The 27,732-nt window shown below is 33.7% G+C and overlaps 1 pseudogene; it reads left to right on the top strand.

Annotated features, from left to right (window-relative positions):
• Positions 1-11,590, top strand: part of LOC149211064 (non-structural maintenance of chromosomes element 4 homolog A pseudogene) — a 58,708-nt pseudogene extending 47,118 nt beyond the window's left edge.
• Positions 11,591-27,732: the final 16,142 nt, after the last annotated feature.

Raw genomic sequence — 27,732 nt, forward strand, 5'->3', positions numbered from 1 at the left:
GAAAATTTGGTTAAGTAAGTCTGTAATAAGAAGTGCGAAGATAACCAACCAAAAGAAGGAAACAAAGAGATAAGATTTTGGTGTTGTTTATGGGTCTGTTTTAGGGCTAATAGATCCACACGTGCGAAGGAAGGAAGAACTATCTACTACAGAAAAGGTCGAATATCTTTTTGTTGTCCAAGAAGTCAAATCAAGGAAGAAGATAAGCAAGGTTACACGCCGAATTATAATAAGAGTTCATACCATCCAAGCGAATAAGATCAAGGTTCAAAAGGTTGGTCAACCACATGTTCTAGGGTTTATGCAAGAGGGCCAAGAACTATAGATCTGATCCATGGAACTGGAATTTCAAGGATAGTTGATTTATTGAAGGAAGAAGCCTGATCATCATTGACTCAAGGAAAAATAAGGAAGTTGAATCAAGGAGGCTTGTGACTTGGTCTTGGAGAGGTCATTGAGTCAAGGGTCTAGGCCATGGTCTTGGTATTCATCAATTGAAGTCTATATAAGAATAAGATCTCGTTTGGGTTTTCCTCTCATGTTGGAGAGGTTTTGGCCCTGGTTGATCGCATATTCTATGTGTCCCTTGTCTCCTCATTGTTTATGCATTGGTAGATGTTTGATGAAGAATATTGTTTTGAGCATTGTTTGTTATTGTGGATTGGTCTTGAATGTGTTTGTGTATGAAAAATTGGTTGGGTTTCTAAACTATGAGTAGAGCAGTGTTTGATTGATGCATGCTTCCTACAATAGAATGTGTCTATTACATAAATAATTAATTTAGTGGAAACATGGGTATTTGGACAATTATTTTGGAATTTATGCACCTTACAAGTACATCAACTCATATAATGCATAAATATAATGGAAAGTTGTAACATGTTGCATCATAGAAGGGATGTTGATAAAATATGATAGCTTAAATGTACATGATAGTTTGAAAAGGTGGGGAATAACTCTTATTTAGTCATAGGTAGCCTAATCAATTCCTTTTTTAATATTTAAATGTCCATGATGATTTTGAAATTAGGTGGGTAGCAATTCTTACTCATGTCATAGATAGCCTAACAAGTACTTTTCTCTATCTAGAATGATACTAGATACAGAACTTTCTTGTATTGTGTGGTTCTTAAAAAAAATTTATAGTGTTTGATTGATGCCATTGGAAACGCAATTGGGAAATTTTGCTGCAGGTGCCCAAAAACAGAGGAATATGCCAGAACCAACTATGCACACATCTGTGTGGAAATGGACTTCAGCGCCAGATTCCTAGCTGAAAAACACCTAACAAGTAAAGACTATGTGTGGAACCAGAAACTTGATTATGAAAGTGTCCTCTTTAGATGTTGATCCCACTTTGAGACAGGCCACCTAGCCAAAAATTGCCCAAAAGCCTCCCAGAAAAATTCTGCTAGAAAAATCACCACAAATCTACATGGTGAGAAGGAGCACAAAAGGAACACTACACTATCATCAAAGAAGAATACTCTTGAGAAAACTCTGAATCACAAGAAATCGGGCAAGAAAGAAACAACTCTCAAGACAAGCAAGGGGAAAGCCCCGCTCAACAACAAAAGAGTGAACTCGACAACCCCTCAAGCATCAACAGTTATGAGGGTTCGAATATCACATAAAACGAATCTTCATTTAACAACAAAGAAGATTTCCTAGACCAAACTTCTTCCTCGACTATCTTCAAAAGGATGAACACAATAGATCACAAAGCTAAGACACCAATGTCCCAAGAATTAGAAGAGATGAAGGAGATGTGAGATAAAGAAAGTTGGAACACCGTAGAGAAAAAAAGGAAATCTACAGCACCAATCTTGCCAAGAAAGACAAGGAGCCAGACAATTAGAAACTAAGAAAGAAAATTATAGGTCTGATAGAGCAATTTGGTCTCAGTGGACATTAACCATCATCATCATCATCATCATCATCAAAAAATTTAAAATAAGCTTCTCACTTTGGTCCTTGCATTTGTGGTAAAATATAAACCTAGCTTCTGAAAGTAGTGTTATTTTGGAGGATACCAACAATATTTTTCACTCCATAAAGGTTTTAACCTATCTTTAATCTTTGATGGGTTTTTTTGGATGATTGTACTTTAAAAATAAAGATGCATCTGTAGTTTTCTCACTTGCTAATTTAGAATCAATGAAAAAATCAAAATAATTACTTACATTTATTTGTAGAGTTTACCTGAAATTGATGGAACATGGTGATTACATCAAATGAGGGTGAAATTGAATTTTGAAATTTTATTAATGTCCTCAATGCTTGGAAAATGTAATGGGATCAGATGATAAGTTAACATGTAAGGTATTTAGTGAGACATTGCTTCTATTCTAAGAAAAGTATATCTAAACCAAGTGCAATACCAGGGACAAAGAGGATTCTGTAGTGTGCAAAGCTTAGTGTGTGGGTTGGGGCTAAGGCATAGTTGCTCCATTTAACTGAAGTAAAATGAGAGGAAATGAGGCAATGCATACTTTGTAAATCTTAGCTATGAGGATTTGGGGTTCAAGGCTTAGTCACTTCACAATTGAAATAAAATGAAATCAAATGAGACAAGGACTTGCAAATTATTAGTTATATGTAATGACATTAAAGTGAGTAAACACAAAGTATCAAAATTCGAAGTAGAATCAACCCTTGTGTATGAAAATTCAGTCAAGCATTTTTTTATGGCTGAATTCCCCCTCAAATATATATTTGATTAATGAAAAAGCTTAGAAAACCACATCTACGTAATCGAGGTATCCCTCTTAGATGCACAAACCTTTCCCCTTGGCTTCCCATTGACTTTGAGGTTGTGTTCCCCTACACTCCTATATGCTTACTAGGGATACTACACTCCAACATGATGGATTCTAAGATATCTTGTGATAGGGGGGATAAGGGTTTCAGAAATTCTTGTTGCCACAGGAAAGTCTTGCCATGTTTAGTTCAACAATACGGAAGCAAAATGCTCATGTAGAAGGATTTATGGTGCTTTTTCAATTGTGGGAAATATAAATGCCATACATTATGGTGCTTCTTGGTACAATATTACCGATTCATGGAGAAAGATCAATGGTTCCTTGGGTGGAACTATACCAATGTGTGGGTGGGACCAGGCTCATGAGATTCATTTTTTACTACCATAACAATGAACTACAACCAAATTGACTCATGATATTCATTTTTTACTGCCATAACAATGAACTACATCCAAATTGGCTATAAAAGATTGCATTGTTAAAAGCTAATTTTTAGCTTTAAAGTTTGACATAATAATTATAAAACCAAATCTCATTTGTTTAAATAACATGGAAACCCATAATATTAGTATTAGATAATTAAACATTAATAAAAAAATATTTATAGTTTTTTTGTTTAATTATATAAAATCCAAATCTGAATTTGTTTAAAATTACAACTTACAACATGGTTAATTATTTTGTAATTTTGAAAAATAAAAAATATAATTTTTTGAAATGAGTATACAATAAGATAAGAAAATATACATTCCATACATTTTGATATATTCATAAAATATAATGTTTTTAAAATTTATAAAAAAATAAATAATTATAATTAAAAAATTTAACGATCATCCAAATTAAAAATTTAATTTTTGCCGTGTTTTCTTTCCCGCCTTAGTGTATTCAAATGAATGTTGAGTAGTTGAAAAAAAGGAAAGAACATTTTGCCGCATTTTATTTCCCACCTTAGTGTATTCGAATGAATGTTGAGTAGTTGAAAAAAAAGGAAAGACCATTTTGCCGCGTTTTCTTCCCTGCATTCGAATGAATGTTGAGTAGTTGAAAAAATAGGAAAGAACATTATGTGGCATTTTCTTCCCGGCCTTAGTGTATTCAAATGAATATTGAGTAGTTGAAAAGAAAAGGAAAGACCAGAAAAAGTTTTCTTCCCCGCCTTAGTGTATTCGAATGAATGTTGAGTAGTTGAAAAAAAAGGAAAGACCATGGGCATAGTACAATCTGATCTGTGGCTATATGGAAACAGGTACAGGTCGTTGGATCAATCTTTAGGGTTTCTAGATCGATGGCCATTCTTAGAATTGATTTGCAAATTTGTTTTATATTTTCACATGAAATGTACGTTGAGTAGTTTAAAAAAAAGGATAGACCATGGGCACAGTACAATTTGATCTGTGGCTATATGGAAATAGGTGCAGGTCGTTGGAACAATTTTTAGGGTTTCTAGATCAATGGTCATTCTTAGAATTGATTTGAAAAATTGTTATATATTTTCACATGAAATGTTGTAGTAATTCTCTGGCAGTTATTGTTTCATGGTTGAATTTGGATGCGTTGAGAAATAAGATTGAGGAGGATCTCTTCAATGGCTTGCTCACAAAACATGGATCTATTTTCGTTGGACAAATTTGGACCACGATGGAAGGATCAGAAGCCTTGCTCTTCTTTCAAGAGGCCAAGAAAATACTTGCATAGGTACCCTTTCTCTCCTTTAATTCCTTCCTCGATTTCAATTGCTTCAAACGATCTACCAACTTTTTCACCTGAAATTAGGTTATTTGGGTTTTGTTTTTTAAGAATTTAGTTTCAAATGAACTAGCCCCACAATTACTATATTGGCAATGAAATTTATATTAAATATATGTTGAACTCTTATAGTAGTTTGGTAGTATACCACACCACAAATTACAAAAATAGTAGTTTAGTAGTATACCACACCAAGAAAACAACAGAAAAAACAACAACGTAGACTTCTCAGGGTAACTCCCTGCCCTCCCTCATTTCAATGCAACACGAAAAGATCACGGCAATTCTTAATCAAAAATATCAATTTCAAGCTCTGTTACCAGAAACGGAATGGAAATCTTCTTTTCTAAAAAAACCATATAAAAAATGGAACGGTACAGAAAACGGTGTTTTATTCAGTAGTTTTCGTTTTTTAATGCAAGTAACTGGGTTTTCCAAACTTTAAACTGTATTATGGAAAATGTTAATCTGGTTCATTTGCAATATGGATCTCTTCCCGATTGGACGTTGACAAGAATCATAAAAAACATTGGTTTTCTGGATAGTTTTTGAAGGCATTTTCATAGTCTATGGTTAGAAGTCAACCATATATAGCTTAGGTGCTAACAAAACAAGTTTGTTGCAAATAGGTTGGGTGTTCTCCCTAGTGACAACGCCTTGCAATAGTACTTAATATATATTTAACAATGTTGACTAGTTAGTAATTTTATTAGTTAAAGTTATGTTATTTTTTTAATTGTAACCATTGATATGTAGCAGTGTATGGTTAAGTTTTTACAAAAAAAAATTGTTATTTTTGTGTTGCTTTTATTTAAAAGTGGATTTAGTGATTGTATCTAATATTTAAAATGTGTATTTTTATATAAAATTATAAATTTAAATGTATAAGGTTTTTTTATATATATTTTTATAAATTAGTAATGTAGATATATATATATATATATATATATAGATATATATATATTAGTAGTTAAATATTTTAGTTAATTTTTCTAGTTAATTAATTATTTTATATAAACATTGGGACACAATAATTTTTTTTTTCATTGGTCTGGTTTATAACCTCTCAAATGATTGGAAAAGGATTTTGATAAAACCATTCTATAGAAACTTTTATCAACTATTAGACTATCTATAATATTAAATATCATCAACCAAAAACATTAATTTAATATATAAAAAATAATAATTATCTATTATCCATCCCATTAATAGTTTTATTCCATAAATACTTTTTTCATCGGTGATAAGAGATATTATGTTAGGTAATTTGCAATAATAAAGCTTAAAACCAACAAGCTATTGATTAATATGTCTATAATACAAACATAATTTCAACTATGATAAATATGGAAAGTTTCATAATTACATAAAAATAGTGATAGAAATAATTGTAAATTTATAAAAATAAACAAGTCTCAAAAATCAAAATACAAAATAGAAATTCATCATTTAATAAATTTCAAATACAAAACAAATAAGAGTACTACTACAAGAAAATACTCCTCTTCATTTATAAATAACCAGCGTAGATCTATCTCTCTCGAGCATCAAGAGAGATCAAATCTCTCTCTCTCTCTCTTTCTCTCTCTCTCTCTCTCTCTCTCTCTCTCTCGAGCTACAAACCTCTTTAAGTGAAGAGATTTGATCCTCTCAATGCTTGATCCACAGTTAAAATCGATCTAGGTTGCCTTAGTTATTAGCCTTTGAATAGGCTACATTGCAGAAAAATACCATGGACAAAAACAATGGGAAAAAACCATGGGCAAGAAAAAACTATGCACTGGAGAATTTTATGTTTTTTAATTTTTTATCTGATTTGATTTTGTTTTATTTTGATTGAGTTAAAATGCCAAATATTATAACATATTCCCGAGGTGGAAAGGGTCTCTTGGCACAAAAATCTAACAACCAAAAATATATTAAGAGGGACCTAGAATAAAATACCTAGATTATGAAATTTCTTTTCAAGACTTCAAGGTCTCTCTCGCTTGTTTTAATTTATGAAAGAAAATTGATGAGAAAAAACTAATATTAAATACAGAACCATGGAATCTAACAAAACCATGTGCAAAAACTAGCTAATTAAATGAATATAAAGTACAAAAGCATGGAATATAACAAAACTATTGGCCATAACATTTTTTCAAAAGTTATTTTAACATAAACAAATCTATAGACTAAAAAAGAATGGTTTGGTAAGTTCTAAGCATGGGTGATAACACTTTTTTTTAAGTTATTTTAACATAATCATATTTAACAACTAAAAATGAATGGTTTGGTATGTTATAACCACAAGTGATATTTATATATAATATTTAACTAAGTAGAAATTTTAAAAAAATCACAATTTAATAATTTATTTCACTTATTTATATTGATCAACCACACTTGTTAATTGGAAACATCGACTCAGATAACAAATTTTATAAAATGAAAATTAATAAAAAAATAACTAATATCATGAAAGCATATCTAAATTTAACTATTAAAATTTAACACAAAAATAAATTTACTATACAAAACCATATATATGAGGCATTGAAATAATTAATATAAAACATGACTACATATAATAATCATTTAATCAATGCAAATACAAATATGAGATAGCCATTATACACTTTAACTTTAATTATGGTAAATAATATATACTAGCATAGATCCATCTTAATTTCGCATATACCAACACCCTAAAGGGATCAAATCTCTTTTATAAATTAGTAATGTGTATAGATATTTTATATATATTTTTATAAATTAGTACTTAAATAATTTAGTTAATTTTTTTTCTCACAAACTAGCAATTTAAAATCTAGTTCAATTATACTTTTAAAATATATTATTTTTATTATTATAAAGATTAGTTTTCTATTATAATGGATTAAAGATAAAATTTTGAAAGTTTTCTCTTTAGATTTTGTCTTCAAACATGTGTTGTAGCATTTATGGTTCTGCAAGTGGCAATAGTTCGAGACAACCCTCTATTTTTGGCTCTATATCCAATGGAGATCAACTCAATCTCCACCATCTTGTTACCCAACCATGAAAACAATAAACCAATAACTGTGTGGAAAATGATACAATAGATCCCAAATTTGAGTTCCACTCATGTCACATCCAAGAATATATACAATGTATGTGGGATCATGTACTCATCCGGAAAATGCAAAGGCTAAATCAAACTTGAATCGGTGCCAAGTGTTTCTTCACTATTGTATTTGCCAGCCTAGAGGATCAAACATGAGTATTCAAGAATGTCTTATGTGAGAAATTGAAGCTTTGTTGATCACTATAAGTATGAAGGAATGGCCAATGTGAGCAGCTAAAGCCTATGAGCAACTACCTATGAACCATAGTATTTGAGAATGTTAATGATGAATGCTTGGTTTTATGTTTCATATTTTTCTTGTTTTTTCTCTATCCTCATTTCTTGAATGTGAAACAAATGCTTGGTTGTATGTTTCATATTTGTCTTGTTTTTCTCTCTCCTTGTTTCTTGAATGTGAAATCTCCAAACTCCGTTTCTCGTCTCGTTTCATTTCCCCTTTCTGGTTTCTAGTAACATAGATTTCAAGCCCTTCCTTCTAGCTTTGGTTGAATCTCTGCATTGTTTTCAACTCCAAAAGCATATGATATAAGGGATGGGTAGAAATATTGGTATGCAAGATAGAGTTAAAGAGCAAGAAACATTGAGTTAGACACTGCAAGATTCCTCTCGTGGGATAAAAGGATCAGAACAATGCCACAGTAAGCCCCTAAGAGAGAACGAAGATGCTACCGCATGCAGTGGTAACAATCAGAGTATGGTGCAGCGTCGTATATTAAGGTCCACCAATGACATCATATTAGCAAAAATCTAAGAATGAAAATAGATTGATACAAAAACAAAAGGAAAACCCTCACTAACTCGTCAGGCCCTTGCTCAATAATTGGGCAACATTTGAGTATGAAAAATCAAGGATCCCTTCTTCAAAGTCCCTGTTTGATTTTATAGATCTCTTCATATTAATGGATGGGTTCGACCCTCCTCGAATGGACATTGGATGAGTGCTGGGAAGTTGGATTCGTTAAACTTCCTGGCAACTGTTTGAAATTTTTTAATTTAGAACTTTTATACAGAACTTTGACTTTCGCATTTTGTAATTTGGTGCATATGTTTTCCACTCATGCCACATTTGTTTAAATAAAATAAATATTTATTTTCTTTTGATTATGTTTCTCAACTATCATCATGGATTTATCCTAGACAAGTAATGAAAATAAGATATGTTCCAAGGAATTGAACATATGTTTTCTCATCACTTGTATTGATATAATTTGACAACACGGGAACAGAAACCCGAACCCATCGCTTGACTGCACTATGACCGATAGAGACTTTCCTAGATGTTGAGCACAAAACATAGCCCATATCATTCGAAGATATACTGGTGTTATTCTTTCACCTTGAGATGGATATATATTTGTTTTATTGTAGCAGGGAAACAACCGCTACATTACGATACATCAACTATACTCAAAGGAAAAAACTATTTTTCCTTTACAACCACGTTGAGAGTAATAAGTATCTTCCCATGTGTCATCATAGAAACAGATTCCATTAGTGGCTAACATTATTGTGCAGGTTTCTCCTGTCAGTTTTTGCCTCCATGAAAGTTGATAAGAAAATGTTAAGACAATGCTAAATGTCAAATTTTAGCAGACATTCTGAAAACCTTTTTGATCCATTTTGTAACATGGTCCACAATTTTCTTTTATAATACTACGATGTATCTCTTCCAAAACTTGATTGTCTTTCATAGCTGGACAACTAATTTGATAAATGATCTCTTTAAATCTGTCTTGGACTCGAACGTTATTGGATGTTCTTGAAGATGGGCCAAGTGTTCACCCAAAACGTCCAAACATATCAATAACAACACATAGTGTAATAGAAATATTCATCCTCATCCAATTATTAGATGTGGAAATATTCCTCTAAAAGCCTGGATTTCCCATACACTGGGGCTATTACTTATATAACCCTTGGTTTTAGTTTCTCTTGCATGTTTGGCGATTCAGCTGGAATATGTCAAAATATAGAGTCCCTTGATGTCTTCACTCCAACTTCTTGGATGCCATCTCAAAGAAAGGCTCAAAGGATATTCCAAATATTATCTTTAGAGGTGGCCATTTCAACTCGAAAGGCCGAGTATCCATCCCATCAGTCACACTCTTCTATGCATGTGTACATTACCAAGCAATTTATCATTAATAAACATTGTTGCAAGATAATGATTGTTCAAATAAATTTCTGAGATGTTCTGGATATCTAAAGAGATTTCCTTATAAATCTCAAGTTCAGCAAAGAATCCAACATATGGATCATGAAACAGTGGATCCTCACACTAATATATTCACCATAGGACTGAGACAAAGGTCTAAAAATTGTAAACTCCCTCATGTAGATGAGAGAGTGGTGTTGGAAACTCTCCACATTAGAATTGACATTCTTACCATATTCAAATGGTGTCCTTCCTCAATGTAAACAATTCTTCAATAATATGGCCACTCTCCCACATGTGTCACTTCTCCCCATCCTCACGCTTAATTGGCACACTGCACCTATGCATTTCATTCGACAATGCATATGTCTTGGGACTTTATTTCCACTGTAGTGAGCCTTCATCCCTCTTCTATTACAAAGTAGACTTCTCGGGGTAGGGGAAATCACAACTCCTTGCCCTCCCTCATTTCAATGCAACACGAAAATCTTTTCTTGCTCTCTTTCCATTTCACGACATTTCTTTAATCAGAAATCTCAATTTCAAGCCCTTCCTTCCAGCTTTGGTTGAATATTTTCATTTCTGTAAACTCCAAAAGCAGGTGATAGAAAGGATGGGTAGAAGGCTTGGTACCCAAGCTAGAGTTAAAGAGGAAGAAACATTGAGTCAGACATTGGAAGATTCCTCTCGTGGGGTAAAAGGATCACAACAAGGCCACAGTAAGCCCCTGCAAGAGAAATAAGATGCTACTACATGCAGTGGTAACAATCAGAGTATGGTGCAACACTGTATATTTAGGTACCATTATCATCCCCTCAAGACTTCAATTGCTGAGGAGAGAGAAAATATTTTAAAAGAAAAATCTAGCAAATTTGAGGCTATAATTAGCAAAGTGGAAAGCTTGCACAATTTTGTTTAGAGACCTCGTGAGCACGTTACAGATGTTGATACACTCTTTGATCTCACATCCACACTCCTCGCTACTGTTAATAGATCACAAAAAAATGATGGTGATACTCCAGTTGATTTTATTAGTAGTGATATTCTAAGAAACTATAGTGACCAGGCATATGGAAGCAGGTCTTTGGAAGGAAATGCCGATCAAACCCAAATATCATGGAGAAATGTTGGGCTTTTATCTCCTTCTATTTTCCACCATGTGGCAGGAATTTTCACTATGCTTGGACCAATGGATAATGAACCCAAGCAAAGGAAAGCTATAGTACAAAGAAAACAGACTAAGTTGACAGAAAGCACTCGACCTGAAGCAGTGAAAGAGTCCCCGGAAGATGAAAAATCAGAAACAAAAAAGAATATGGCAAGCATATTTAGCATTTTGGTAAAACAGAAGCAAGCCAGATTAGAGAACTTGGTTCTAAATAGAATATCATTTTCCCAGATAGTAGAAAACATCTTTGCGTTATCATTTCTATAAAGGATGGTAGAGTTGAAATAAATGTCGATGAAAATGGAAAACATTTTGTTCTCCCCAAAAATGCTCCTAGAGCTACAGAAATGGAATCTGGAGAAGCTTCTTACAGCCAATTTGTTTTTCAGTTTGATTATAAAGATTGGAAGTTGATGATGGACGTTGTTGAAAGTTGTGAGGATTTGATGCCTCATAGAACCAGTCCACTTATGATTCCTTGTTTTGAGAAGGCTGTAGAGACTCCTATCAAAGAGATTTCAAGAAACAAGGGTAGAGTGGTACCTGCAACTCTTGAGGTGCAGGAAGATGAATGTGGAAGTGATGATGGTGGTGAAGGTCTTCAAAGACCAGCACCAAAGAAGCGAAATAAGTGTCTCCTATGACTTTTGCTGCTTTTTTGGGTGCTTTTTGTTGGAAACTATCTCTGTTTCTATCAGTGCACTGTAATTCATACAGGAAGCTAATCTTTAATTTAAGCAATCTGGTATATAAACAATGCTATCTTGTTTTCATAATTAGTTATAATTAAGTTTACTGGCGGTGAAAACCCCCGGTCATGTCTAAGTACACCCCTTTAGGCATGGTTCCAAGGCCTGGGCAGAAGACTAGCATCACATAAAAGGAAATTGTTAATTTAAGATGTCAAGTTTGATCTGTTAAACCATGATTAGTCTCCTTGTGACAGTATGTTGTAATTTTATGTCTGAAAAGTATTTTGAGATACCACACAAGAACAAAGTTTCCAATTATGTAGTTGGTTTAATTTGAGAATACATAGAGATGAGAGTAGGGTAAGGCCAGGCGAAAATAGATGTAAATACAAAGGTTCAAAAAACTAGCTAGCATCCCTTACCATACCCAAACCCTTTTATTGGCACTACAGGGATAGAGAGATCCACCCAGAGGTGTGTGGAGAATAAGTAGGGATATGCATGCTCTGGATTAACTAATTGCTTGAGCTTAGCTCAAGCAGGCGCAACTAGTAGATGGCAAGAGATTGGGAATATATATATATATATATTAAGTATGCGTATATGAAATTCATTATGTCCCCTTTTGGTTTTCAAGGTGGGAGGAATGCAATGGAGAAACGGAGATCGTATTTGTCCTCTATATCCCACCTATCAGGACACTAGGATAAGTCCCAATAATAAGAGTTGGGTTCACTCATAAGTATATGATTGTAAAAGGCCATCATGAACTTTATTAAGCTAAGTCATCCTTTAGTTGAGTTTCATCCTTTAGTTGAAGCTTCAAGCAAGATAATCGACCTCTTTTTAACCCTTCAGTCTTCCTAGAATAGCTACAGAACAACCCTATTTAACCCACATTGAATGCCTCTTCTTGTTGTGATCTTAAACTTCAAATTTCGGCCCTTCTCCCTACAAGAGCACCCAAGAACAACACTCAAAACAACCTCTCTTTCACATGTTGTACCTACAGCAAAACATAAGACTTCCACGTTGCTTCTAGGGCTTCTTTCTTGTTGTCTTAAGGATCCTTCTTGCAGCGGCTAGGGCCTCCCTTTGACTGTGTCTAGGGCCTCTTTGAGTGCTACTTTAGAACTTCCTGGACTGCGGCTATATGCTTCTTCTTGATGGTTGATAAGGGCCTCCCTCTTGCTATGGATTAAGGCCTCCTTTGTTGTGGATAAAAGCCTTCCTTTTGCTGCGTATCTAGCCTCTCTTGACTGCGTCTTTATGCCTCTCTTGACTGCATCTTAGGCCTCTCTCTAGACTGCGTCTTAGGCTTCTCTCTTATTGTGGCTGAGCCTCCTTTTGACTGCGATTAAGGTTGCCTTTTACTTCAATTAGGGATTTCTTATCGACTGTGGCTAGAGCTCCTTCAAGACTGCGTATAGGTCTCCCTTCATGGTTGTAGCTAGGGCTCCTTTGTGACCGCAACTAGCACTCACACTATTGCAGCCTGCTAGCCTCGCGTTGCCCAGGGACTCCTGCACTGTAGCACTCTCTTCTGCTTCATCTGCATCCGTCTCTACCCACATCTGCCAGTCCTGCTACTCTCTCTTCGGGGCTCCCATAGCAAGATATAATCCAAGAGGTTGGGTACCTCAAGTATCTGCCCCTCATCGCTTGTAGTCCTCCTGAATACAGCTCGATGTCTCCCCACCTCTTCTCTAGATGTACATGAGCACTCCCTATAGTCCCTAACATGCCCTAGGACACTACGACATGAGCACTAGTGCATTAACTAGGCTAAAAGGTCACTTTCTTGTTAATTTGACCATGAATATCTCTTCTACAAAGCAATATTTCTTAGCTTTGTTTACGTTAGTGGTTTGATAAGAACATTTCTACAGTCTCTTCACTGAATTTCTTAAAGTTTTTACATTTATGCTTTTTGACAAAAAAGGGCTAACATTTTACCCTAGCTAAGTAAGGATTCTTTAAATAACCTTCTAGATTGGTTCCTTTTGGTTCCATCTAAGCTTGGAAAAGTGTCATGAATTTACATTGAACAATGTAAGAATCTAGTCTTCACGAGAAACAATCAAGCCAACTCTTTCATTTTGAAAATTACCTACCAGTTCTGGACATATTCTTTGAAATTTCTATGCTGAAGGTGTTGGATTTAGGTAAGTGATACAGAATGCACACCTACAGTTCTATTATTCACCTATTAGACTAATGAAAATTATAGGCAAAATTGGAAGGGTTGGACATGAATGTTCCAACCATACTCTTATTGGTCTGCAATACATATATTCATAACACATACCTACAATACTATTGTTCACCTATTCTTCTAGTGCATATTGTAGGCAAACTGTTAATGTTGGACTTTGGTGTCTCAAGTTCACACACCAGCGCCAAAGATGCAACGTATTGTGTGCATCCTTAGATATGTTTGACATTGCAAGCTAACTATTTAAATAAATGCATGTATAAAACTTCTATATTAGCAAAATAACCATCAATATTTTTTTCTAGCATTTTGGGCTGAATTCACAATAGTATGCTAAAAAGTGTCATTTCAATGTCTGGAAATTAGGATATATAAATGTGAGATATATACTTTACATCTTTGGGTTATCTCCTTTTCAAATCTAAGTTTTTTTAGGCTACATGTTAATTGTTTGAACTTTGAACTTTGAATAAATTCCTTAATGGACTTCGTAAATACTCGAATGAATGGACTTCATAAGGCAGTGGTACCATAAATTGTGTTATTTCAAAGATTTGACTTCCATATTTTCACAAAATACAATGTCCTCAATAAATACTTATATGTATAGATACTTATGATTAGGATTATATATGTGTTGGAGCGGTTCCTTTATGTTTTACTAAAATCCTTATGCTAACAAGCTTTAGCTAACATTTTTCATCAATTGTTCATAGAATATCCAAAAGATTTTATTGTCAAAATGTGGCAAAAATTACATTTCTCCTTATTTATTTTTTTATTTTTCATGACAAGATAATCATGTTGTAGGAATGAGGTATCCTACAGTCTGTTTCAATTTGTGGATATTTTTTTCCTCCCATTCTTTTACAAGAATGTAGATTTGATTTTCATGTTGATGGTTTTTGCATGTATCTTATCTAGCCCCAACTGCTGGTAATGGAGCGGATCTTGAGAAGTAGTCGTGGAAACAGACTATCAGAGGTTAATGTTACAATACTGCTTCCACCTGGTATCAAAAAAATTTTAATGGTAAGTGACATAAAGAAGAATTATTTAACGACAGGGTTGAAAGGGCAACCTCATGTCTTAGTTCTAAGTCATTTATCTGCGTTTCTTATCTCTAAGTCATTTGTTTTTGAGCTTTACCAAATCAATTATTTCACTAATCCAATATGCATGGATTGTATTTCTCATCCGATGTTAGTTACTCGACATAGTTGATATAACATTCAATTCTAGGCCACTTTTATTTTAAGTAATAGATTTTATTGATTAAAAGGATGTTCATATTTTGATTGGTTTACTTGGAGCTTGATTTAAAAATAAATTCTAAATTCCACGTGGATGTTATTTTTTCAGGGTGACCTCTTTACACTAGTAAGGTCAGATGAGTCCTAGAACATAGGTATACAACAAGAACATCTTTGGCCTTTGTTGTGTATCTGTTATTCTTTATATCATTAATGGATGGTTATTGATTATGTAAAACAGAGGATGGGAAGGTCCTGCCAATTCTCTTGACAAAACAAAATAAAATGGAGTGGTAGAATTGTGTTTTAAAGGGTGAGCCAGAAATTAGTACTTGAAAGGTAGAACTTGAGAATGGCAAGCTATCTAATCTGGATCTAGAGACACAACAGACTGTGAAAAAAAAATTATGGTATTGACGAGTCTTCCCAGAAAATAAGCTCTAATTGTTAGACCACTTCCCAAATTTCAGTTATCTGCAATGGAAATAGTGACTCTAGCTTTATTTGTATGAATAATGACTTTGGATATTGTCCTATTCATTTCCTATGAATGATTTTGATTTTCAAACTCCAACTAGTTTGTTGTTAACTTAAGTAAAGCTTTGATGACAAACTTATAGTTTTCAAATCTCTTTCCTAAATCTATTTTCTTGAGCAAATTTGTCTTTTTACTTTAGGTACTATAGATTTCTACTGTGTGACATATGCTATGATATAGTTGCCTGGATAAATAGACAGAAGTGTTGTACAACATAATCTTTTTTAAATCTAAAGAAACAGTGTTTCCAAATACAAAGTTTATTAATTAAGAACATATTTTAGACTTCTTTGCTAAGTTATGATTATATTTCGGTAGGGGATTTTGTGTACGCTGATATTGTGTTGTCTGTTTGGTTTTTGTCAAGTAACAGTGGTTAATAATGAATGTGTTCTTGAGCAATGGGCACACATCTTATTCTACTACAGGAAACTCCATGGTTTTCAAGCATGGCAACAAAAACGCAGATGTTAGTGGGATATCCAAAGTCTTTGTTGGATGAATTTAATATTAGTGATGATTTTGATTCCTTGTCAGATAAAGAATGTCATTAGTCAAATTCAAATAAACAGAAGCAGCTCAAGAATGAAGGTGAAGCTATTGCTTTCTATCCAAGTCAATTTCTTTTATTTGTTGGTTGTTGTCCTGTTTTGAGTGTGGACTTGTGAAATTCCAAATTGCATGTTGGTTTATGTAAAGGCGATATATATATATATATATATATATATATATATATATTTTTATCATATGTCGTTCATGGTTTCTGGAGATCTGTGTTACATTTGCACAGAAGTTTAGATATCATTCAGATATCTAAACACCAAACAACAACAACATTAAGATTTTTCTTTCACTCAACCTATAACATATTGCATCTGTCTTCATCAATGTTCTTCTTCCATATGTTATCAACTTATGATATTTCCATTGCAATATTTGGTGCATTTTCTAGTTATAGATCATTTATCGATTATAAATGTCTTCATACTTTCACTTATAATTGAGTATTCAACTAAACATATTGATTCTCTTATACATAATTATTTTTCCCTCCACCCACTTTTCATAACTTCCATAACCATTAGGTAGGGACTTGCAGCTTCGATGTTGCTTTTCTTGTTTAGTAAAATATTGTCGAGACTTTAATTTATTAAAAGTTGTAGAATTTACAATGTATGAAGTTTCAAGGTCTAATTTTAAAAGTCTAATTCTTTAAAGGGTGCTAGCTCAATGGAAGAGCACTTGCTTTACAAGCAGGAGGTTGGTGGTTCGATTCCATCGTGCCCTGACATGATCCATATGGAATGAGCTTTTGACCATCACCAATGAGCTTTGGTGACATTTTTCAACCGTCACCAAAATATGAAATGGTGACGGTTAACGAACACCACCATATATATGCATCAATAGTGATGAACCTCAAAGGTCTGTAACCATAAATCGTTGTTGTTGATATGAAATGGTGACGGTCGATGTCCATGATTATAGTCATTATTCGTGACGGACCTTGAATGTCACCACAACACCTATACTTATGGAAATGCGGATTCTGGTGAGGATCAACGAACGTTACCATATATACGCACCAATAGTGACGGCCATGAAAGATCCATCACAATAAATCATTGTTGTTCATATGAAATGGTGATGGTCACTATTCATCATTATAATCAATATTCATGACAGACCTTTAATGTCACCATAACACCTATACTTTTGGTGACGCCACCTTTGGTGACGTTCAGTTTTTTGTGACGGAGGCTATGGTCCGTCACCATTTCTCATATGAAATGGTGACGGTCGCTATATGTCATTATAAATCATTATTGGTGACGGACTTTGAATGTCACTACAACACCTATACTTTTGGTGACGCCACCTTTGGTGATTTTCAGTTTTTGGTGACGGAGGTTATGGTATGTCACCATTGCTCATATGAAATGGTGATGGTCACTATCCATCATTATGAATGATTATTGGTGGCAGACTTTGAATGTCACTACAACACCTATACTTTTGGCAATGCCACTTTTGGTGGCGTTCAGTTTTTGGTGACGAAGGCTCTTTTGACTGTCACCAATGAGCTTATGGTGACATTTTTTTCCCCTCACCAATGTCCTCTTTTTTTGTAGTGCATAGAGACCAATATCTCTTAGAGAGCCAAAATTAGTATTCCTCAGTTAAGGACTAATTCTCATCAACTCCGGTGTGAAACGGGGCACTGTAAAAGGCCGAAAGAAGTGTGGGAGGAAAGAGTATGCATTTTTTGTTCTTTGGGAAAAGTGGAAACAAAAAAGAATTTCATTTTATAATGTGAGACCTTCAAAGACAACAGGGAAAGTTATGCAGATATACTAGTAGCTAGCTCTTGGGATAATCTATTTAGTGAGGCGTTTCGAGAAGCTGAGAGAATTTATTGTGAGGCTTCACAAAAAAAGGGTGGAATACATCAAGTAGATGAAAATGAAATCTATCCCATAGGCTATCTTTAGCCTTGTGGACGTTAAAATAATTTTATTTCTTTATTTCTTTCTTTTTATAAGAAATTTTATTTAGCAAAATGGTCCATTATTTTACTAAATTCAAAAAATTATATTCATGCCACTTGGCTCCCCACCCACCAATTTCCTTGGGATTCGAGATTATTCCAATACTAATAAGTTCCTCCATGTTGAGATTATTCCAATTCTAATAAATTCCTCAATATTAATTATAACATTCATTTATATATAAGCAAATTATATTTATCAAAATGATCCATTACTTTTAATAAATTTAAAAAATTAGATTCGTGCCACACGGCTCCCCACCCACCTAGGGATTTGGGATTATTCAAATTCTAATAAGTTCCTCCATGTTGATATTATTCCAATTCTATTAAGTTCCTCATTATTATTTATAACATTCATTTAAATATAAGCAAATTTTTTTTAGCAAAATGGTCCATTACTTTTAATAAATTTAAAAAAAATAGATTTGTGCCATGTGGCTCCCCACCCACCAATTTCCTAGAGATTTGAGATTATTCCATTTCTAATAATTTCTTCCATGATAAGTTCCTCATTATTATTTATAATATTCATTTATATATAAGAAAATATACAACAAGATATTTTCCCATGTCTTCACTATGGTGCAAATAAATTCCATCCATTATGGCGTTAAGATGTCCCTCAACGTGTTCGAATATCATATTGTATACTCCAATCTTCTGCTCACGCTAGAAGAATGTGGGCTACAAGTTGCGAATTCTACATCTTCTTCAATTAATAACAAAGTTTTCCGTACCATATATAACAAGGTATTTTCCTATAATCGTGGCAACAATTTACTTCCCTGTCTACTTTACCAGTATCTGAACATACATATATTTGTACGCTACCACAGGTGTCTGACAGTGGCAAATTTAACGTGGACAACCTCTATGATAAGTTTGAGAATTTGATAGTGGATCATGAGGTTGACTTACGGGACCTTGAATCTTGAGAGGAATATGTGTCACCGCACAAATGAGGAGTACAATATTTGACCAACCTATGCCACAAATGTCCACAAGATCAATTATGTGTCCGCTATAAATTTAGTAACTAAGTGTGGTTTAGATGTTAATGATTTGAAAGAGTGTTCTATCGAAGATTGCTTTACTTTTCAAATACAAATGTATAACAGAAGCTCAACTATGAATTTGGTCTGCCCTAGGTTTTTAGTGTAGGATTAGTGCAGAATTAGGTAAAGTAGCATGAATGAATTTGTACTCTAAAATTAATTAGCAATCATTCAATAACAAATTTTCAAACTGCAAGATGATCTTATTAGTTTTTTTCTTTAAAGATGGGTATTGATCTATTTTAATCACAAATCTAAGAAGTGTTTAGAGTGATATAATTTCTTCCTTTGTAAATTTTTTTAGAATGCAAAAAAAAAATTGCATCTCAAAGATAAAATTGACAAATAATATAGCCCAAATATAAAATAATAACATTACTTGAAATGCTTAAAAATGTTTTAACCATGAAATTTTTTTTCTTTTCATTGTACATATTAGTTGACATTGAAATATTTTACTTAATATGGCATTGAATATTTTACTTATAAAGTACATTGTTTATATTAATAAGTTCCTCCATGATTAATTGAAGCAAACAAAGTTCGTTCTTGAAGTTAAATACTCCAGAAGACTTGGAATATAAGGATCTCCATTGAGATACAAAAATATATATTAAAATGTATGAGTAAGATGATACAAATGAAAATGAGGGTCCTGCATATATAGCGAGGTAAGTACCCTTCCACTAATGGTTATGTCCTTAGGGACATACCTTTTCATTAATTGCTAAGTAATTAATAATTAATATTATTTGTTGTCTTTTACATTATTTGTGTTTTTTTTTATATAAATTTAGTTTGTTACATTTCCTTCCCCTTCAAAAAGATTTGTCCTCAAAGTTTAGTAGTAAAGGATTGGTTCTCTTCTCTTGATCAACATATCTTCTTATTTCCGAGCTTTCATATTTTTTGATACAAGCCGATATGATGTTCTGAACGATAGACAAAATTGTTGTACTGAAAATGGATGAGACCATCCTAGATTAATATTCTGGGGAATCTTCTGATCCTTGGAGATGTGTGGTGAATAGCTATCGTATGACTAGATTGAGCACACTTCAGTATTCTTTGGAACATAAGTTTGTTTTTTATGTTCTGCGTGATATAGATTTGTAGATTTATTAAGGCATCTACTCTTGTGATTCGGATGTAGATAAGGAAATTTTCTTGTTTGAACTTCCTTAAACATTTTTATGGCAATTTCCTGATTTCCATAAGGGATTGTTATTGTTGACTTAACTATTGAATCCTTATTTTGGGTGTCCTTTGTTTGAACAACAACCTCTAAGTACGTTTTTTATTCAACAGGGTTTGGATTTGCCTGAACTGCGGGATTAGTGGTATTGATGTGTGTTTCTTCAGTTTGGACTACTACATCTGGAGATTTTGATGCTTCCTTTGTGACAAGTTCTTTGAACCTATTCGTCAATGATTTATTTTCATCCTTAAGTTTTTTAATCTGTTTGAGCAATTTTTTATTATGATTTTTGAGACGTAAGCATTCCTCATTCTCTGAGTCAACTTTATTTTCGCCTTCACACTTCTCATCTTTTAAACACTTGATTTGTTCTACTAATGTTTGGTTAAGGCTCTTTAAATGCAATTTTTCTTCTTCTTTTTCTAATAAACGCTCTTTGAGTTCCTTCTTTGATGCTTTAGCTTTCTTGACTTGTTTGAGTAGTTTTTCTTGGTGATCTCTGAGGCACAAAATTTCTTTGTCTTTACTGCATATGACTTCTTCAAGATCTTTTTGCTTCTTTATTATAGTTTTTCATTATCTTGAAACATCAAGTCTCAGATATCCTTAAGGTCTTCTAATGAAGATTTTATTGATTTACTTGTTATGTCTCGAAACGTGACCATATTCCCTTTAGAAGGAAACATCAAAATTTGCTTCTCTATGTTTAACATGAATGTACCCAAATCCTTAAACCAGGCTTGACCAAGTATGATGTATGTATTTTTATCCATCCTTACAACATCAAATCGAGATATGTACTCATAATGACCTATTGTCACTTGTAGATCACTAATTTTATACTCTTTTTGGTCAAAAATATTTTTCTTTACACCAATGCTTGGATCTGGAATTAATCGTTGATTTTCCAAGTTAATGTTGATATAATTTTTATCGTTTCTTGGTCTAATAGCGACTTTAACTTCTCTTCCTTGGATACTTCCTTTTAAAGTAATTACTCTGTGATCTGTAACTGAAATACCATTATAGGGAAACCTTTCTTCCTTCATCATTTTAGAACTAAGCTCCATCATTTTTTTTCAATAATTGATCCCATTTGTTTTGTCAAGATGACTTAAGGTATTATGTAATCTAAATATATAAAATTTCCTTTAATTTGTTGGATTGTGAACACTTAGCTATCAATTGGAATATTCTCAAAATTCACCTTTTTATGTTTTATAAGAATATATATCTTCCATTTAATCCATTAAGGAATAAAATTTAATACTACCATTTTCTTATATTCACTTATATATATTTGAATGTTTCTCTTTATACTTATATAAATAGATATGATTTCATGTAACCTTCTTAATTTTTAATATTTTTTTAAACCTTATATTCTCTCCATTTTTTTTACTTGAACTTTTCTTTAAAATATGCCTTTATAATATATGCCTTTATAAGATGGCTAATTGGGCATTCCGATCGTTAAATATAGCCGGAAGGATAGTGCTACTGAAATCAGTACTACAAGCAATACCCATCTATCCACTATCAATTATGGCGGCACCCCAAAAAGCCTACTCAAAGATCAGAGAAATTTTTGGAAAATTCCTCTGGGGAGGCCCGAATCAACAAAGGAAATGGGCTTTAGTGTCTTGGAAAAACTTATCAAAAAGAAAGGAGGAAGGGGGACTAGGATTGAGAGACCCTGAGAAATTAAACAAGGTGCTTGGAGCAAAATTATGGTGGAGATGGATGAGGGGAGGCAACAACCTTTGGAAGGAAATATGGAGATATAAGTATAATATGCCAAAGAAGACGAGGAAATCCTTTGCTTGGAAGAAACACTGAGAGGATCTACCATCTGGGATCTAGCAAGACAAAACAAAAACCTAATAAATAACCATGCTTTCTGGGAGATTCGTGGAGAAAATGAAGCCAGATTCTGGGATGAGAAATGGCAACAGCGAGAAAAATTGAGTAATTTACACTCCTTTCAGAACATGCAACAAACAGTATTAAGAAAGAATTGGCAGCATGTGAAAGACTAATGGAAAACAGAGGAAACAGATGAAATATGGCACCCGTGGAAAAAGCCAGAAGAATGGGATACAGACATAGACCAAGAACAGCAAAAAGCATACTTGAGAGAAATCGAATCAAGGAAAATAAAGGTCAGAATCGGAAAAGATATTCTCAGATGGGGCAATTCAACGAAAGGAGAAATCACAGTCAAAGAGGCGTATTACTTGATGGATCAGCAGGAAAGAACAGAGGAAAATATGGAATGGAAGATAATATGGGACAATAAGTGGTGGCCAAAAATAACTCTATTCGCCTGGTTAGTGGCAAAAGAAAGAATTCTGACCTGGGATCAAATTCAAAAGAAAGGTTTTAGCGGTCCATCAAGATGCAGTATGTGTAATATAGAGGCAGAAAATCAAGAGCACTTGCTGAACAACTGTGTTTATGTAAAGAACTTATGGGCAGAAACGAGGAACCTGTATGGTAAATCTCAAAGAAACCCTAGAGACATAAAACAAACCATATTCTAGTGACATAAAGAGAAATTTCAATGCAAGGTAGTACAGAGGGCATGGAGACTCACGGTTGGCTTTGTGAGCTGGTTGGTGTGGAAAGAAAGAAACCGAAGAACTTTCCAAGATAAAAATAAAAATACTGAAGTAGTATGGAAAAGAGTCTTAAGTTCCGTAAGGGAAACAATCCTAGCTGAAGAATGGGAGGAAGAGGAGTGGAAAGCAGATCGGTATGAAGAACAAATTCTAGCAAAACTAAACCTGAAATATGAAATGGTATATAACAGAAGGGGAAAAAGAAATAATAAGATCGTCCAGAGTTCAGATCAATTTTGCTACCCAAGAGAGCGGTTCATCAAACTAAACTTCGACGGGGCTTCAAAAGGGAATCCAGGAAATGCAGGATTTGGGGGAATTTTCCGGGACAGTGAGAAAACCACTAGATGGATTTTCGCGGAATGGGGAGGTGAGATGACAAATAATGAAGCGGAGCTATGGGCAGTTCACCAGGGCCTGAGAATCGCTATAAGAAATAGCTACAGAAATTTAGAAATTGAAGGGGACTCCCAGCTGGTTATCGAAATGTTGAGAAAACTCAATAATGGAAAAAAATGGGAACAAGTAGCAGTAAGTTGGCGAACGGTCGGGATAGTGCAGGAATTGGCAAAATTGATGAGAAGGATAGACTACAAAATTTTTAGTCATGTCAGACGCAAAGGAAATCAAGCGGCGGATTTTCTCGCCAACTAGGGAAGTACAAATAAGGACAGCAGGGTTGACAGCAAATGGCCGTTAGTTATCAATAATAAGAAATGGGAGGAACTGGCAATGATCATAAATCAAGACCATGCGAAATCCTTATAACAGACATAATTACCCTAAACAATTGATTGATATGATGGACGGTCGAAACAGGCTAATAAATGAGTGTTGGGAGTGGCAAAGAAGAAGTCTAGGTAATGAGCAGAAGACATTAAATCAGGCACGTACAAGCAATCGAAATAAGCAAACATCACACCGCAATAGCAGAGAAACGATGGCGAGGAAAGGAGCAAAGGACGACATGTCAGAAACCAAAGGTGGAAATGATAATCGGGAAACAGAGGAAAAAGATGGCGGCAAGAAAAATAACAGGTGGCACGGTAAATTTCAACTTAAGGATAAGTGGAACGAAGCAAGGAGATCGATTAAAGAGCAGAGACAAGACGGGAGAAGGCAGAAGAGATATGTTGTAGTGCGAAAAGATCCGTGTAGAAAGAAGGTGACGAGCCGCGGTAACGACGAGAGCACTGCACCAAACAAAGTAAATAACTGTAAGAGGAGGATCAGAATGGAAACCAGAAGGAATACAAGGTTCGAAGAAGACACAGAGGTAATGGAACGTAGAACCCGGGAGAGTAAAGGAAAGAGCGTGGTGAAGGAGGAAAAGGCGGAGGAAATTTATGAGATTCAGGATGATACTGAAGAGGAGGAGGAAAGGTACGAGGCAGACAGGGAAACGGACAACCTGAGACGCGAGGCAGGCAGGAAGAGCAGGAAAAGGATGATTGAAGAGCAGCTGGAGAATTCAGAAAGTGAAGAACAGCATGTCCGTGGACGCAAGCGAGGCAGAGGCGAAAGTAGCACGCCAGGCAGGGGCAATAGGGGTGGCAGGGGACAGTACAGAAATAGAGGAGGAAGAAGAAGAGGGCAGAGCCCGCAAGGAAGGGGCAGAGGGAGAGCAGGGAGGTATTTTAGAAAGTCAAAAAGATCTCTAGATAGGAAAATCCAACATGCAGAAAGAGCCTACAACATTAACACCAACCCAAAAATCAGGAGGATAATACAACACATGGAAGAAGAGGCTATCCAAGCTCAATCAGATTCTGAGATGGAAGACTGGGAGTTCCTTCTTCCAGACCCGGGCAATACTAGGGGTAGGATGACTCTGTTTAAGCAGTCTATACATATATATTGGGTAATGAAGAGACTGCTGGAAAAAGCTCTTGAACAAGCAGTAACATAAATGGTGGAATTGGCGCAGGGAGTTCCAAATTTAAGGAGAGAATTGAGAATAATGCAGATTACTTTGGAGATGCAGGACAAAAAGATGGAGGAAATTCAGGCGATGATCAAGGAAGGACACCTAGGAGCCAACCGAGAAGTTGATCAACAGCCAGCAGCTGGAGTTCCATGAAAACAGATATGCATTAATTTTGATGAATTTTCAAAGAATAGTTAAATCTAAGTTCCTCACTGATATAGACAAGGAAATATGTTATATGCATTTAAGTAGTAAGAGTAAGTGTAAAGACTGTTTAGTTTATTTAGCTTGGACAAACAGAATCTGGACTTATTATTTTTGGCTGGCAATGAAAGACTTAAGGTGGCTGAGATACCCGGTTTCCCATAAGGGCGGGGTGAGGCCACCATGATACTGTAATGTTTTGGTTTATGATAATAGAAAGAAGCACCACCATAGTTTACAAAAAAAAATATATATGCCTTTATAATATAAAACTTCTCTTTATATCTCTTTTATTCATAATATTTTTTTTATTTTTTTTTTAAATTTACAACCCTAGTGAAACGAGGCTATTCATCTCTTTGGGGTATAATATAAAATATATGTCCACTTATGTCCCTTTGACTCGGTTAATTTTCTCCATGTAAAAGTAAAACTTACCATTCACATATAGAGTTTTTGTGTTCCTTTTGTTTTTTTTAACTTGTAAATACCATGGGAAATTACCATGGGTTGCTAAAACCATGTGCTTGTAAACCACTTAATGAAGAATCTAGATAATATTATATACTCAGTTTTAAAGATATTTGGAAATATTTCCTCTTAACTTTATCATGCACTTTTTATCATTAACATAGAACCCTTTTATATATATGAATGTTCTCCTTCAAAATTTACACAAGACTATATATATCTTTTTTTTTAATAATATATTTTTATATGATTTTTTTTCTTTAAATATATTTTTAAATCTTTATATGTACTTTTTTTTTCCTTTTTTTCTTTGACTATCTTCCTTTTTTCCTTATTTTTTTTGTTTAATGGTCAAAGGCATCTGACAAATCAGCGACGGAGAAACTCTCAAAATTATAGCGAAACGCTTCAATCTTGACGACAACAATGTTAAGGAAACCTGGATGGCCAAGAGCTTGGATCAAAGAGCGTGACTCTGTGCAGCAGTGGAGCGGCCAAAGGATCGAACTGCTCAGATACCATTGTTAGAAATGGTAATTTCTAATTGCAAATTGTTTTCTCAGAAATACACAGAAGTTTCTGATATATATATTTAATTGATTGATAATGTTTGAATGAAGTGAACAAAGTTCGATATTGAAGTTAAATACTCGAGAAGACTTAGAATATAAAGATCTTCATTGATATACAAAAATATATATTAAAATGTATGAGTAAGATGATACAAATGAGAAAGAGGGTCCCATATATATAGCCAGGTAAGTACCCTTTCACTAACGGTTATGTCCTTCGTGACATACCTTTTCATTAATTGATAACTAATTAATCATTAATATTATTTGTTGTCTTTTACATTATTTGTGTTTATTTTTATATAAATTTAATTTGTTGCATTAATAAATTATGAAATTTAAAAATTATGGTTAATGTTTTGAAATGTATTTTTAATTTTAAAATTTGAAATTCATTATATTGTAAATTGATTATAAGTAAAATAGATGAAGTAAAAATATAAAATTGGGTTATTTTTTTATTATTTAATTATCAAATTTTGAAATATATCATACATTAAAAAATAATAAATTTAGAGATTTAAAATTCCATCAATAATGTTCCACATGATATATTTAAAAAAATATTATATTCAAATGAGATTATAGTAAATGAATTTGTAAATGCTTATTTCGTTTCAATTTATTTTTTATGAATTTATTTTTGAAAAAATTATTATCTATTATTCATTTGTTTTTAAGATTTTGCACTATATTTTGAATTTTTTTTATTAAAAAAGTCTATAAAATAATAATTTATAGGGTTTATTAATCTAAGGCTTCATATTCCTAGGGTATAATATTATTCATATGGTTTATAATATTAATCTTTAGGTTTAATATAAATCCATTGGGTTTATAATCATGGTCAACCATGGTCCAACATCACATTGCGATAAATATTTTCTCAATATGAAAATCAACCAATGTCACATTATGACAAGCATTGTCTCAATATGAAAATCAACCATGGTCAACCATGTTCCAATGTCACATTGTGACAAAGATTGTCTCAACCATGGTCAAACATGGTCAATCATGGTCAACCATGGTCACATTGTGACAAAGACTGTCTCTTGGTCCAATGTCACATTGTCACAACCATGGTCATCCATGGTCAACCATGGTCCAACATCGCATTGTGACACAAATTGTCTCAATATGGAGATCAACCATGTTCAACGATGGTCAGGCATTGTACAACGTCATATTGCGACAAACGTTGTCTCAATATGAAAATCAATCATGGTTAACCATATTCCAATGTCACATTGTGACAAAAATTTATCTTAGGGTTTATATTCCTTGGGTTATAATATTTATCCCTTAGATTTAACATTATTCCCTTGGGTTTATTATTTCATTGGATTTATAATATTTAACTTTGGGTTTATATACCTGGGATTTATAATGGTTACGAGCATGTGTTTCCTCCTAAGAGGTCATAGGTTCAAAACCATAGGGGGGTAGAGTACATATGCCTTCATATGCTTAGTAGTCAAATCGTTGC

The sequence above is a fragment of the Pinus tabuliformis genome, chromosome 1_2 (assembly GCF_031772625.1).
Source record: "Pinus tabuliformis cultivar Carrire ecotype Pingquan chromosome 1_2, CPIR1, whole genome shotgun sequence".
Classification (NCBI taxonomy): domain Eukaryota; kingdom Viridiplantae; phylum Streptophyta; class Pinopsida; order Pinales; family Pinaceae; genus Pinus; species Pinus tabuliformis.